Genomic DNA, 14,251 nt, shown 5'->3' on the forward strand with positions numbered 1-14,251 from the left:
ATAACAGCACACAGAATGGTTTCACTGCCCTAATATCCTCTGAGATCTACCCAGCCATTACTCCTTCCCCTCCTAACTGCCAGTAACCACTAATTTCTTTATTGTCTCTGATGTTTTGCCTTCTCCATAATGTTATAAAGTAAGCCTTTTTAGGTTGGCTTCTCTCATTTAGTAATAGGTTTTAAAATCACTCCACTTCTTTTAATGACTTGATAGCTCATTTCTTTTTAGTGCTAATATTCCATTATCTGGATGAACCACAATTTATTTACTTACTGATGGGAATCTGGTTTGTTTCCAAGCATTCGATAATTATGAATAAAGCTGATATAAACTTCTGTGTATAGGTTTTTGAATGGATGGACATAAGTTTCCACTCATTTGAGTAAATACCAAGCACTGCCATTATTCAATCATATTGTAAGTCTTCTACAAAACTGGCAAACTATCTTCCAAAGTGGCTGCCATTTATTTTTTACCTAGAGGTAGATCGCCTTGGGGTTGCAAATTTCTTCTGTTTATTGCACCATCACCCTCTAAGCATGGGACACCTCCATGTTTTCCTTACCTTTATGATCTCTGGGGAGAGCTTCTGATCAAAGGTGCCAGCTCTGTGCATTGCAACACTAACCAGATGCTCAAAAGTCATATCCAGAGACCTCCAGCATCTGTTTCATTTCAGGAAGAGTTTCTATTTCAATCGTGGTTCAGTCAGTGCATTGTATTGGCAGAAGTTTTTCCTATATGTGAGCTGAGCTTGAAACCTAATATTCACAAAAACTCTTCAGCACTCTTCATGTTGGGCTGTCAGGTTAATCACCATTAGTAGTTGATTATTTTCCATTAGCTTTTTAGGATTTTCTCAGTTTGAGAAGTCCTTTGCTGCCATTAGCTAGACTGAAGGGTCACTATAAATCCTATAATCAATTCAGCCCTCTGTAAGTGAATTGACCTTGTATTCATGAGTCATGAATACACCACATGCATTCTTTTTCAAGCAGAGGGCATTTGGGTTGGTTTCCTCCTATAGCTCTTTGAAATTTCATAATGAAACTTGGGGAAGTAGTCTTTAGAAGCCATATAATAAATTCATACAAAAAGTCTTCATTTGGGTTTCCAAAGTCATTTTGGTTCTACTATTTATTTTGTGCCAGTCTCTGACTCAGAGTTATCCCTTACGTCCCATGCAGGGATACTGAAAATACTGGTCACTTAATACCCCATACTTCAGTCTGTATGTTTTCTGTTGGCTTATTATCCACTTACTAATCCTATCTTCTCTTCTGTTGATAGCATTTTTAATTTTAAATCTCTACCACACTTTTTCCTGGCCAGAATTTCATCTTGAGAAGAGTATTATTTGCCCCACACTCACTCAGGCAGGTCATGATTCTGTTTTTGGACAGTTATCTGTAAGTAAAGGAGGAAGGGCACTGTTACGGAGCCTACTGATTAAGAAGGTTCAGGTACCTCTGCTTATTCTCTTGAACATCTGCCACTCCATGAGAAGAACATGGTGGCCCAGTAAGGATGAGAGACAATTGAAACACAGCCATTCCAGCTGACATAACAGACCTGTAAACACTCCTCACTCCTCAGCCACATGCCAGAGAAACCAAGATGAACTCAACCTATATTAATTAGTCAAACTGCAGCAAACCACAGATGTAAAAATAATAATAAATGATTTTTATTTTTAAGCACTGAGTTTTTCATGTCTTTTGCTAAGCAACAACAGCAAACCAGTATAGTCTGTATAGTAATTGTAAGAGTTCTTGTCCCCTGTAGACTAGAGAAAGACATGATTCTTAAATATGTGTATTCACTTTAATCTCCCTTCCTAGCACAGGAAAAATTTCTCCTGTGTCTTAGGTAATCGGTACTGCTCTGCATACAAACCTTCCTCTAAATACCACTGAGAGAACTAACTTACAAACTTGCCAGTTTTCCCTGGCCACTCCTGAACATTTCTCACTGGTTCTAGCCCATAAAAATAATTATATTCCACCTTTGCTAATGAGAGATGGAAAGCTTAACTAGGAACAGGTAGCTTATACACTAAATGAGTTGTATAGTATAACCCCACTAATTTATATTGTCACAAAGTTGGGTAGACAAAAGGAGAATAAACATAAGACTTAAATGAGCTAACCTATTGTTGTGGATGGGGAGAGAAGATTTAATATGCTACTATGAGCATCTGGGTGTGGTGTTAGCTATGACACCTAATCAAAGACAGGACTTAATTCCAGCTTAGAGTAGTGAGGTAGAGGTGCCTGAGTTTACTTAGTAAATATTAGAGGGAATAGTTCCTAGGCTCATGGTTATGGAATTATTTGAGTGAACCAATTATATGGAAACTGTCCAGTTACCTCTTAATTTCTATCCTCAGAAAATAGAGGAAGAAATTCCAATTGCTCAGGAAAAAGCTCCATTCACACAGGAGTGTACTCATATCACCAACATAAGTACAGAAGTGATGAGGAAGCACTAGTGTCTGTATAAACTCTATGGTGATTGTTCTTTACAGGCTGGAGATAACACTGTAGGATGCTGCAGTGAAGTTGGGTTCTCTGATATGAGTTAAAACAATGGGGTCCAAGAACATATCAAGCTTGTTAAATATACTTACCTATCAGATAAAAAAATGAGCAAATAACCACATAAATCAGAGAGGCAGATTGGTGATTGATGGATTGATTCACAGATACCCTTGTCAGTGGATAATCAGTGATGGGTTACTAAAAAAAATTTATGGACAATCTGTTGTGGTGTTACTTTACCTATTTATAAAATTAAATATAAAGACCTACAGGACAGAAACATTGTTTAACTTGCCTTTGTAGAGATTCCTAGGCTCTTACACAATTTCAGACATAAGCTATGACACACAGTTCCTCAAATGAAGGATAGGAAATGCTTTTGAAGTGTAGTCACCTGTTACATATATCTTACTGAAGCCTCCTCAGAAAGATCTGAGGCCATTTACCAGTATGACTTGACTGATAAAAGAAAGAAGCATAGACCTTTTAGCAGTTATTAGATAATAGGTCTGAACTTAGGCTTATTTTTGAAATACCACTGCTCCGCCAGTAAGAATGCAAGATTATTTAAGTTGGTAAGTTGGTCACAAATCTAAGTTTTGTGTTGTTTTGCTTTACTTTACTTTCCTCAACAGTCCCTGAATATTTAGTCTAGTTAATATACTTAGTAACAGACTGGATTTCCACATTGGAATAAGAGATACTACAAGGGGAAACCCACATGAAAGATTTTGAAATGCTGCTTGATACCCACTCAGATTTTAAACTGAAAGCAGTTCTACATTCCTGTGAGACCTGTAATGATCAGAGTCCCCTTAAAAATCTTGAGAGTTGCAGAGTAGTGATTCAAAGCATAACCCCCTTTACTTCACCAGACTGGACAGTGCAAACACCACAGAAAAGGATAAAAATAATAGAAGATTACCAGGAATTTAAGCAGGTTGTGATACAAATTTTAACAGCAGTTCTAGATTTTGGACCTCTATTTACACAAACATAGCACTTAGTACTTGCAGAGCAACTATGAAAGGGCAAATGAGTCTTTTTTATTCTAGTCAATGAATGCACAGGTGAATTGTCCAGCTGTTTTTTTTTTTTTTTTTTTTTTTTTTAATGGTGACACTATCACAGATGTCTTCCATTTCTCCCTTATTTTTTAAAAAAGTTTTATTTTAATCATTGTTCCAGTAAAGTTTTCTCCCTTTTACTCCCAATCCAGCTCCCCCCAACCCTCCCCACTTCCCTCCCATTACCACCCTCCCCCTAGTTTTTGTCCATGTGTCCTTTAAGTTTGTTCCCGTGAACCCTTCCCAATGTCCTCTGAAATTCCCTCTTTTCTCCCCTTTGGTCACTGTCAGCCTGACCTCTATTTCAGTGTCTTTGGTTATATTTGCTTGTTTCTTTGTTTTGTTGTTTGGGTTCCTGTTAAAGGTGAGATCATATGGTGTTTGTCCTTCACTGCCTGGCTTGTTTCACTTAGCATAATGTTTTCCAGCTCTCCCTTATTTTTAGAAGATATTTTAAAAGCCAAACTGCCAATATAAAGAAATATCAATTCTTCTCAAATTGCTCTACAAATACAAAGGAATTCCAATTAAAATTTTACTTGGTCTTTGTTTGATGAATGTATAGATTTATGCAGAACATAGTTGATTATAACAGAAATAAAGGTAAAATAAAATAAAGCTTCCTAAAGAAGATTCAAAATATATGATGTCTTACCCTACCAGTATTGAGATATTTCAAAGGTAAGTAATTAAGATATATGGTACTGGCACGTAGATGGCTAATTGGACTAAGAAACAGAATAGAAGGTGAGAAATAAACATATATGGAACTTAATCTGAAATAAAGAAAGCATTGCAGATCAGACTGATTTACTCAATGCATGTAGCAGGCACAATTGGTTATTTATGTGAAAAAAATGAACTCATATTCTTCCCTAATACCACACATGGGATATTCCAGATAGATTAAGATTTAAATATGAATGGCAGGATTACAAATATTTTAAAAGAAAATAGAAGAAACAACAATGAGTACCAAGGTACCACTCTATAATAAAAAAGTGTTTACCTTAGGAGAAAAGATAATTCATTCCAGAACTTGTCATGAGTGCTGAAACTGGAGAGTACTGAGCAAGCAACTGAGTGATGAAGAATTTTCTCTTGTGGAGTGGTGTCATGGCTTGTAGAAGCTCTAGCAAGTGCTACAAGTCCTGAGCAAGCACCAAGTGCTGAAATTTTTTCTAGTGAAAATTTGACAAGTACAGGGCTTGAGGAGTTCTGAAGCCAAGAAGTACTGAGGTATTATAGTATTTATTGGGGTGACATTGGGTATTAAGATTATATAGGTTTCAAGTGTATATTTCTATAACACGTGGTCTGTATAATGCATATGTGCCCACCACTCAAAGTCAAATCATCCTTTATTACCACATATTTGACTATCTTTACCCTTTACTACCCTCTCACTCCTTTTCTCTCTGGTAACCATCATATTGTTATCTGTCTGTATGAGTTCTTGTTTGTTTGGTTTTTTTTTGTCTATTCATTTGTTGCTTCCAGTTTTATATCCCACATATATGTGAAATCATATGATTCTTTTTTGCTTTGATTTATTTTGCTTAGCATACTCTCAACATCCATCCATGTTGTTGCAAATGGCAGGTTTTCTTTTTTTCTTATGGCTCAGTAGTATTCCATTGTATGTATATGTACCATGTCAAAGGAGAAGTAAAAGGTGAGATCAAGAGATAATATAGAGACAAATGAGAATGATGATATGACATAAAAATTTTGGGATACAGCACAAGCAGTAATATGAGGGAAGTTTATATCATTACAGGCCTATCTCAACAAACAAGAAAAATCTTAATAAACAACCTACACATTATATCTTAAAGAATTAGAAAAAGGAAAAAAAAGCAGCCCAAAGTCAGCAGAAGAAAGAAAACAATTAGAGCAGTATTGAACAAAATAGAGAACAAAAGGACTATATAAAAAATTAATACAACAAAAAGCTGGATCTTTGCAAACATAATAACACTGTCAACCCCCTGGCTAGACTAACTAAAAAAAAGAGAAAATACTCAAACAAAATAAAAGATGAAAGGTAAGTTACTACAAAAATACAAGGGATCATACTAGAATACTATGAAAAACTCTACGCCACCAAATTCAATAACTTAGAGGAAATGTATAAGTTCCTAGAAATATATAACCTTCCTAGACTGAACCATGAACTAAAAAATCTAAATGAACCAATCAATAGTGAGAAAATTCAAACAACTATCAAAAACCTCCCAAAAATTAAAACTTCAGGACCAAATGGCTTCACCAGTGAATTCTACCAAAGAAAATTTGATACCCGTCCTTCTCAAACTCTTTTAAAAAATCAAAGAGGCAATATACATCCTAACACATTTTATGAAGCCAAAATAACCCTGATACCAAAAGTTGGCAATGATAACCCAATAAAAGAAAACTACTGACCAATATCTCTGATTAATACAGATGTAAATATTCTAAGGTAAGCCTTTTTAAAACAAGATAAAAAAGTAAACATATAAATTGGTTCAATTATATTAAAATTAAGTTTTAGCACTCAAAACTCATCATAAAGAAGGTGAAATGATAAGCTACAACTAGTAGAAGATATTTTCAGCACATAAAAACTAACAAAAATTAATAATTAGAACATAAAAAAGATTCTTACAAATCAACAAGAGGAAAACATTAAGGGACAGGTGACATAAAAAGGCATTTCTAGATAGGAAAAATAAATATCTTATAATATATGAAAAAATAATCAACCTATAGGTTATCATGAGCATACAGTGAAAAACCACAAGGGTATATAATTTTACACATAGGTGATAAGCTCAAGAGAAATAATCTGACAATGCAAATAGAAATACTTTGAGTGTGAACATTCCATTTTAAAAAAAAGTAAAATTAAATTAAAAAACATGATATAGTATATGAAAAATATCCACATAGTGGCTCAACTAATCTACTTTAAGGTATAAAGCCTAGAGTATCACCAGTACTTATGTATTTGGACAAATATTTGAAAGCTTGAATAGTATTATTATTTCTAAGAAAGGAGAGGTAGATAACCCCCAAATCCATGGACAGGAGAATAATGAGTAAATGTTGGCATATATTTAAATGGGTTGTTCTATAACAGTTAAAAATAAATAAAGGAGAAATCTGCATTATTAGATAATGCTGCAATATCATGTTCAACAAAATAAATTCTTTCAAAATACTATACACATTATTAGTTCAGTTATATTGATATGAAAACTAAAGAGCATTTTGTTTGGGCATATATGGAATTAATACTGTATATTGAGGGTAAAGGTGGTAAGCATAAAAGGAGGATATTCAATACAATCGGATAGGAGAGTGGAAGAGTATTTGGGAACAAGCACAAGGACAATGGTAATATTCTGCTTATAAGTTGAATAATAGGTGCATATATGTTCACCTTTTTATTAAAATATTTATTAATGCCCTGGCTGGTGTAGCTTAGTGGACTGAGTGCAGGCCTGCTAATCAAAGGGTCACAGGTTCAATTCCCAGTTAGGGCATCTGCCTGGGTTGCAGATCAGACCCCAGTACGGGGCACATGATAGACAACCACATATTACTGTTTCTCCCCCTTTCTTTCTCCCTTCCTTCTCCTCTCTCTAAAAATAAATAAATAAAATCCTTTAAAAATGTATTACATTACAGATATAAAATAATTGATTCAGGAAAATACTGCCTCTAACCTGTGTGTCAGGTCCACATAGGTTCCTTTATTTTTGCATGGGTTAGTGAAATGCTCAGTTTCAATTTCACACAGAAGCCCAGAAAACCCATGTCTGCAAACATACCTTTTAAACAAGAAATTTAATAATTTCATTGATATAAATGTCTAAAGTCAAAGCTCCAAATAATTGTAGCATGGCAAATTGTTAACAATAAAAAACATTCAATTTGCCCTGGCTGGTGTAGCTCAGTGGATTGAGCGCGGGCTGCAAACCAAAGTATCGCAGGTTTGATTCCCAGTCAGGGCACATGCCAGGATTGCAAGCCAAGGCCCCCAGCAACCAGCACCACACATTCATGTTTCTCTCTCTCTCTCTCTCTCTCTCCCCCCACCCTCTCTAAAAATAAGTAAATAAATCTTAAAAAAAACATTCAATTTGTCTAATGAAATTATAAATGTACATACATTTAGATACATCTAGATGCATAAGTATGTATCTAAATTTTTGTTTTGATTTGTTTTCCCTACCTGCAATTGTTGGCCCCACCTTCACAGTCACCATAGTTCTGATAGGAGAGGGAGAAGCGCTCGTTCACGTTAATTTTGTAGTGTTTCCTTTTAACTCCTGCAAACAGAGGTGGGAAAGGCGTGGATGAGCAATTGTCATTTCAGGGTGTAAATCACAATCAGTGAAATAGAGTCTGGAGAATTTGCTCATAATGAAAGTTAAGAAATAAAGAGAGAAAACACCTCATCTCTGGTTTTTCATACAACTCTGTTTTATGGAATGTATAAATAAATCTATACTAGTTTCTAATGAATGAGTTTAAATAAAAGAGTCAAGGAAGAAATACTTTAGTGACTCTCTTGGGAAAGTAGAGTTATTATTAATGTCACTGTTTTTTAAGGTATTTAAGTGTTTGAACAAAAAGAATTGCAATAATCTGAAAAGCTAATGAATTAATGTGCTTACCAATAAAGAAAACTGAGCTTCAATGATCAAATTTATTCAAGACAATTAGAAGATGAAGAAAACTATTTAATTGTTTTTCATATCTAAGTGACTCAAAGAAAACAAATTATTTTGATTCACAGCTACATAATTAGTCATCCATTTAAACACATGCCAGTTATATTTTAAAATAATGAAGAACATTAAAAAATTACATAGCTGTAATTATCACAAAACATTTGTGTCAGAAAAAAATCACCATAATTTTTACTTTTAAAATACATTAAACATTTTAATGAATATGATTAACATTTAAACAATTATTCCCATGGTTATATATTAACTAGGTATAAAAAAATTACATACTTAAGATTCATTTTGTCTTGTTAACATTTTTCTATACTAATTAAAATATAAGAAACAAGATTTTCCTTTCCCTTAATTTTTAGTGATATAATGAAGAAACAAATAATTGTAGTGACATTATATATGTCAGTATCTACTCAGATTTTTGTCACTTTAAGAAACTAGATTTATTACTGGCATACAAAAAGACTGCAATTGGAATTCAGAAGCATTGAAAAGAGAGGGTGTTTCAACTACCCATGAATTATTCCCTTAGTACTTTCTCATATAGTCTTTCCTCCCCTGCAAATGACTGTGATGTTCCAAGTTTCAAAACATATATAATATTGGCATGAGGATGACATAACTCACTTTCCTCAGGCTATCTCTCATGACCTTTTGGCTTCAGCATCTACTGCTCAGGGGAAAATCCTTTCCCTCTTTTCCCACTCAGATTATTGTGAGACAATGCTTTACTAGTCTAACTTATCTTTTCACATCACTCCGTGAGACAAGTCATTGTCATTCTCTATGATATCCCCAGGTCAAGAGCCAAACACCCCTCTGATTGAGGTTTGGAAAGTTGGTATTACATCTTGTGAAATCTGGCAACTTCTTTACCAGAAAATATTATGTAAATCTAAAAAATTAGTTGAACAACAGAAGATAAGAACAAGAAAAATCAAAGCACATATGCAACATGGCTTACAGTATATGTAGAATTTAAGAGTCTAAGTTCTGAGTGCAGGCTGTCTGAACTCAAATCCTGTATCTGTCATTAACCAGATGTGTGACATTAAGCAAATTGCAGTACTTCCCTTTCCTCAGTTTTTCTATCTGTAAAATGGGCACGATAACAGCATCTCTTTTTCCCCTATCTTTTTGGGTGGCAAGAAGGTCCTTTGCTTATTTGGGGGGGGTTCCCCATGGCCCTATCTGAAAAATTTTCACTATGTTTGCCTTATATTTATCTACTTCATGACAGGAGAAAATAACATCTGAAAATTAATCATGCTATATTCTATGTTTTAATATTAATATTGTTTACTACTACTAATATTACTATACTGAAAAATGCTTTCAATGAAATCCTTACCATTGGTAAATCTGGTAAATAAATTATGAATTAGGTTAAATTTAAAAATAAACTCATATGTATCATAATTATAATATATTAAATATGATTTTAAAAATGCTTCATTAAGGCAGAAATAGACTAAATAACAGAACCAACCACATGGATATTTAAACGAAACTCAAAATTCACTTAGAGACAAGTATAGATTAGAAGTAGAATGTAAAATAACAACGCACCATGAAATACTAGTCATAAGAAACCTGGAGAGCCCATGTGACAGACAGACCAGATAGTGTTCAGAATAAACATCATTATTATTTGTCCTATTTTTTCTTACACAATTACCAGAAACATGAAGTTGGATGCTAATAATTTTAAATCATACACAGAGATGTACCCTCAGCATTAAAAATAAAAATAAAATGAGTTATTTCTAATTTAATTACAGTTCTCCTAATTTTAGGTGAGCAAGTTATTATTCAGCATACATTCCCATTCCTCAGTCACTATTGCTATTATATAAACTGCAACTGTCATAATATAGTTATAAATAACATAATAAGCTTTTTTCTTTACATATTTGCTTCAAATTAAAATTTTTACAAGTTAAGTTTTAGAGAGTCCGTGTATTCCCACCACTTATACTTCTAGTATGACTAGCTTTGTCTAGGAGGCTGGGGAAATTGACAGTAATATGTTTCCTAGAAATATTCTTCTGACACACTGCAGCTCAGGGGCACTGGCTAAAGAAATGCCAGTGTGACTCCCTGAGTTCATCCAGACTGATGAATCAGAAGAACAGTCAGGACCTGGGAACTCAGACAGCTCACAGGATAAACTTAGTTTCTGTGATTTTACCTTATTCATTTAGTTTGACATTTCTGAGATGGAGCTTTGTTACCACTAGCAGCATATGTCATGGACTGCAGAAATTAGATTACTGACATGCAGTAGACATTTGGAGAAAAAAAATAAAGTAGATATGGATTGCATTTAGAATAAGACAAAACTTTGCTGAGAAAGCTTATATTTAAGAGATTTAAAAGAAGGGAAATGTGTACTTAGTCCCAATTTTCCATAGTCCTTGGTGTGAGCAGTTGATGTTTATTAGTGTAAAAGGTACAAGCATGACAGCTAAAAGTCTGTCAAAACTAAAAGTACAGTGGATTAATTCTGTGTTGTTCTTCTGTTTCTTATCTCCATCCAGAACTAACTCAGCTATGTCTATTAACTGAAATAGAGCCCTTTACACACAAATAATGAGTTTTTCTCAGACCGATGTTTTTTAATCATTGTCTCAGTATCTTGCCTGGGTATTGTCATAGCAAATGCACATGACTGGTTAACAAATGATATTACACTTCTCCATTCCCCCAAAACATACCATAAAAGTAGTGACTAAACCTACTGCTAATTTTTTAAAAATATATTTTATTTAATTATTTTTAGAGAGAAGAAAAGGAGGGAAAAGAGAGGGAGAGAAATTTAATGTATGGTTGCCTCTTGCACACCCCTTACTGGAGACCTGGTTCACAACCCAGGCAAGTGCCCTGACTGGGAATAGAACCAGTGACCCTTTGATTTGCAGGCCAGTGCTCAATCCACTGAGCCACACCAGCCAGAGCAGTACTACTGCTAAAATTTTGGAGAAAAAAACAATTTATTAATATTCTCTAATTTCCAACAAGCATAGTTTATTCGTACTTGATTCTCTAGATGATATTGCACAGAACAAAGTATGCCAAATATAAGTTTTCATAAAACCATTTTAGTAACATTATATCATTCAGGGTTATAACTTGAAACTATCAATTAGAAGTTATATCACTTGAAGTAATTAGAAATGAAAATATATAAAGAAAACCTAGAGTATACCTTTCAAGTATCCAAACAAAGCAGTGTCAAAAACCATACATGTTTTAAATAAAAAAATAAATTATTAAAAGTGAATTATTTAAAAAAGTACTAAAGCATATTTGGTATTTCTTCTTATTTAAAGATTAATATCACTGTATTTTAAAACTATGAAACAAAAAAGATTTTTCTCTTCACAAGTCAGAAAATTTTATAAATGTTGTTTTCTTTTTATCTTAAAACAACATAATACAAATATTAATATTTCCTTTAAAATTAGCCAATCGTACAAAATTGTTGAAGATTTAACTTTGAAAGCTCTGAAAGTATAACTATATTTTCATAAGTCTTATTAAGATTTTTTAAACACTGATTTAAGGTCAACTTTAAAAATTAAAGCTGATATTTTCTTAGATTTTAGCAATAAATATTTGACATGTTTTAAAAGGTAATTGAGAACAGTATACATTTTCTTTGAATAATTTTCCTATTATAAATTTCCAAAGCTATTTGAACTTAGTAGACATGTGCTACTACATAAGCACCTGTCTTTAACTTTCAAAAGGAACACTTTTTAATTTAGACAAACTATTTTGTCCAGTGACATTTACTTGGTGCTTGGAATTATACACCATGGTTGATGTTGCATTACCATAATAATAGTGTATATACTAGACTAATAGGTACATTTAAATGCAACTGCTTGCCTCCTCTGGTGGTACAAACCCATCAAGTTTAGAATGCCATCAATGATACACTCAATGATCTGATTCTTCCTTTCACTGCATCTTACATAAGACTTTCCCATAATTTAATACTTTGTAAAGTGTCATTCATAGAAACTTTTGATACTTTCACCTTAGAGACATATGGATGAAGTGCCTACATTAGAAAACTAATCTTTTTTAAAGATTTTATTTATTCATTTCTTAGAGAGGGAAGGGAGGGAGAAAGAGAGAGAGAGAAACATCAATATGTGGTTGCTGGGGGTCATGGCCCGCAACCCAGGCATGTACTCTGACTGGGAATCGAACCTGCGACACTTTGGTTCGCAACCCATGCTCAATCCACTGAGCTACACTAGCCAGGGTTGAAAACTAATTTCTTTAAGTTAAATTAAAAGTATTTAATAGGCTGATGCTCTTGCTTATAAACTGGGGCATTATTTTAAGTAGAATCCTTCCTAAAGACAATATTAGAAAATACATATATTTAGAATAAAGGAAAGAAAAAGCAAATTGGATTTCATCAAATAAAAAGCTTCTGTATGCTATAGAAAATAGCATTAAAATGAAAACAGAACCAACCATATGGGAAAACATATTCGCCAATGAAACCTTGGACAAGGGTTTGATCTTCAGAATATATAAAGAACTCACACAACTCTACTCCAAGAAGACAAACAACCTAATTAAAAATGTGCAAAGGACTTGACAGACACTTCTCCAAGGAGGACTTACAGAGGGGCCCAGAGACATATAAAAAAGATACTCAGCATCACTAGCCATCAGAGAGATGCAAATTCAAACCACAATGAGATATCACTTCACATTGTGAGAATAGCCATCATAAACAAATCAACAAACAACAAGTGCTGGAGAAGATGTGGAGAAAAAGGAATGCAGACTGGGGCAGCCACTGTGGAAAACAGTATGGAAATTCCTCAGAAAACTGAAAATGGAACTGCCTTTTGACCTGCTATTCCACTGCTGGGATTATACACTAAGAATCCTGAAATATCAATTTGAAAAGAATTTATGGACCCCAATGTTCATAGCAGCACAATTTACAATAGCCAAGTGCTGGAAGAAACCTAAAGTGTCTATCAGTAAATGAATGGATCAAAAAACTATGGTACATTTACACAATGGAATACAACACAACAGAAAGAAAGAAGGAGCTCCTATCCTTTGACACAGCATGGATGGAACTGGAGAGCATTATGGTAAGTGAAATAAGTCAGGCAGTGAAAGACAAATACCATATGATCTCACCTACAAGTGTAACTTAATCAACAAAACAAGCAAGCAAAATATAACCAGAGACATTGAAATTAAGAACAAACTGACAGTAATCAGAGGGGAGGAGGGAAGTGATAATGAGGGAAAAATGGGGAAGGGTTTCAGGAACACTATAAAGGACACAGGGACAAAACCAAAGGGGGTAGAGTCATGGGTGGGAAGTGGGAATGCCTGGGGTGAGGGGGGGATGGGGACAACTGTACCTGAACAACAATAAAAAAGGTCTAAAGAAGAAATAGTTCTAATTCATTAAAAAAGCCCCAGCATCTTGTTTTAATGATTACATTAAGTCAAATAACAGCCAAATTAGAAATGCAGCTAGTCATCCCATCAAATAGAATAATAGTGGATGAAAAAAAAATATATTTAAGAATAAAATGATTGTAGATTTCTCACTATATTCACAGACATGATAAATAGATAATCTACTGTATTCAGTATATCCATCTACACAGGTCCATGTGTGTTTCATCTAAAGTCATCTTTACCTCTATAAACACTCAGGTCATTTTATATATCACTGTTACTAGTTTGAGGTTTAATTCAGTTTACTCAGCATCTCCTACTTAACTAGCTCTTTTCCTTCACTGTATGCAGTAGACATTACTTCTTTTATAATAAGAAAACTGCTTATTTTTTATCCTTTTTATTCACAGTTTTCCTAACTTTTTACCTTTTGCCTCCCTCCATCCGGCTC

General features: G+C 33.9%; 2 protein-coding genes across 2 annotated transcripts in view; both read right to left on the reverse strand.

Annotated features, from left to right (window-relative positions):
• The window catches only part of LOC118499946 (protein eyes shut homolog), a 224,345-nt gene extending 216,425 nt beyond the window's left edge, over positions 1-7,920 (reverse strand). Inside the window, exon 1 of the mRNA XM_036022596.1 lies at positions 7,833-7,920. The gene's annotated coding sequence lies outside the window, so the exon portion shown is untranslated. The remainder of the gene's footprint in view (positions 1-7,832) is intronic.
• The window catches only part of LOC118499947 (protein eyes shut homolog), a 145,330-nt gene that overhangs the window by 3,214 nt on the left and 127,865 nt on the right, over positions 1-14,251 (reverse strand). The window lies entirely within an intron of this gene.

The sequence above is a fragment of the Phyllostomus discolor genome, chromosome 4 (genome assembly GCF_004126475.2).
Source record: "Phyllostomus discolor isolate MPI-MPIP mPhyDis1 chromosome 4, mPhyDis1.pri.v3, whole genome shotgun sequence".
NCBI lineage: Eukaryota > Metazoa > Chordata > Mammalia > Chiroptera > Phyllostomidae > Phyllostomus > Phyllostomus discolor.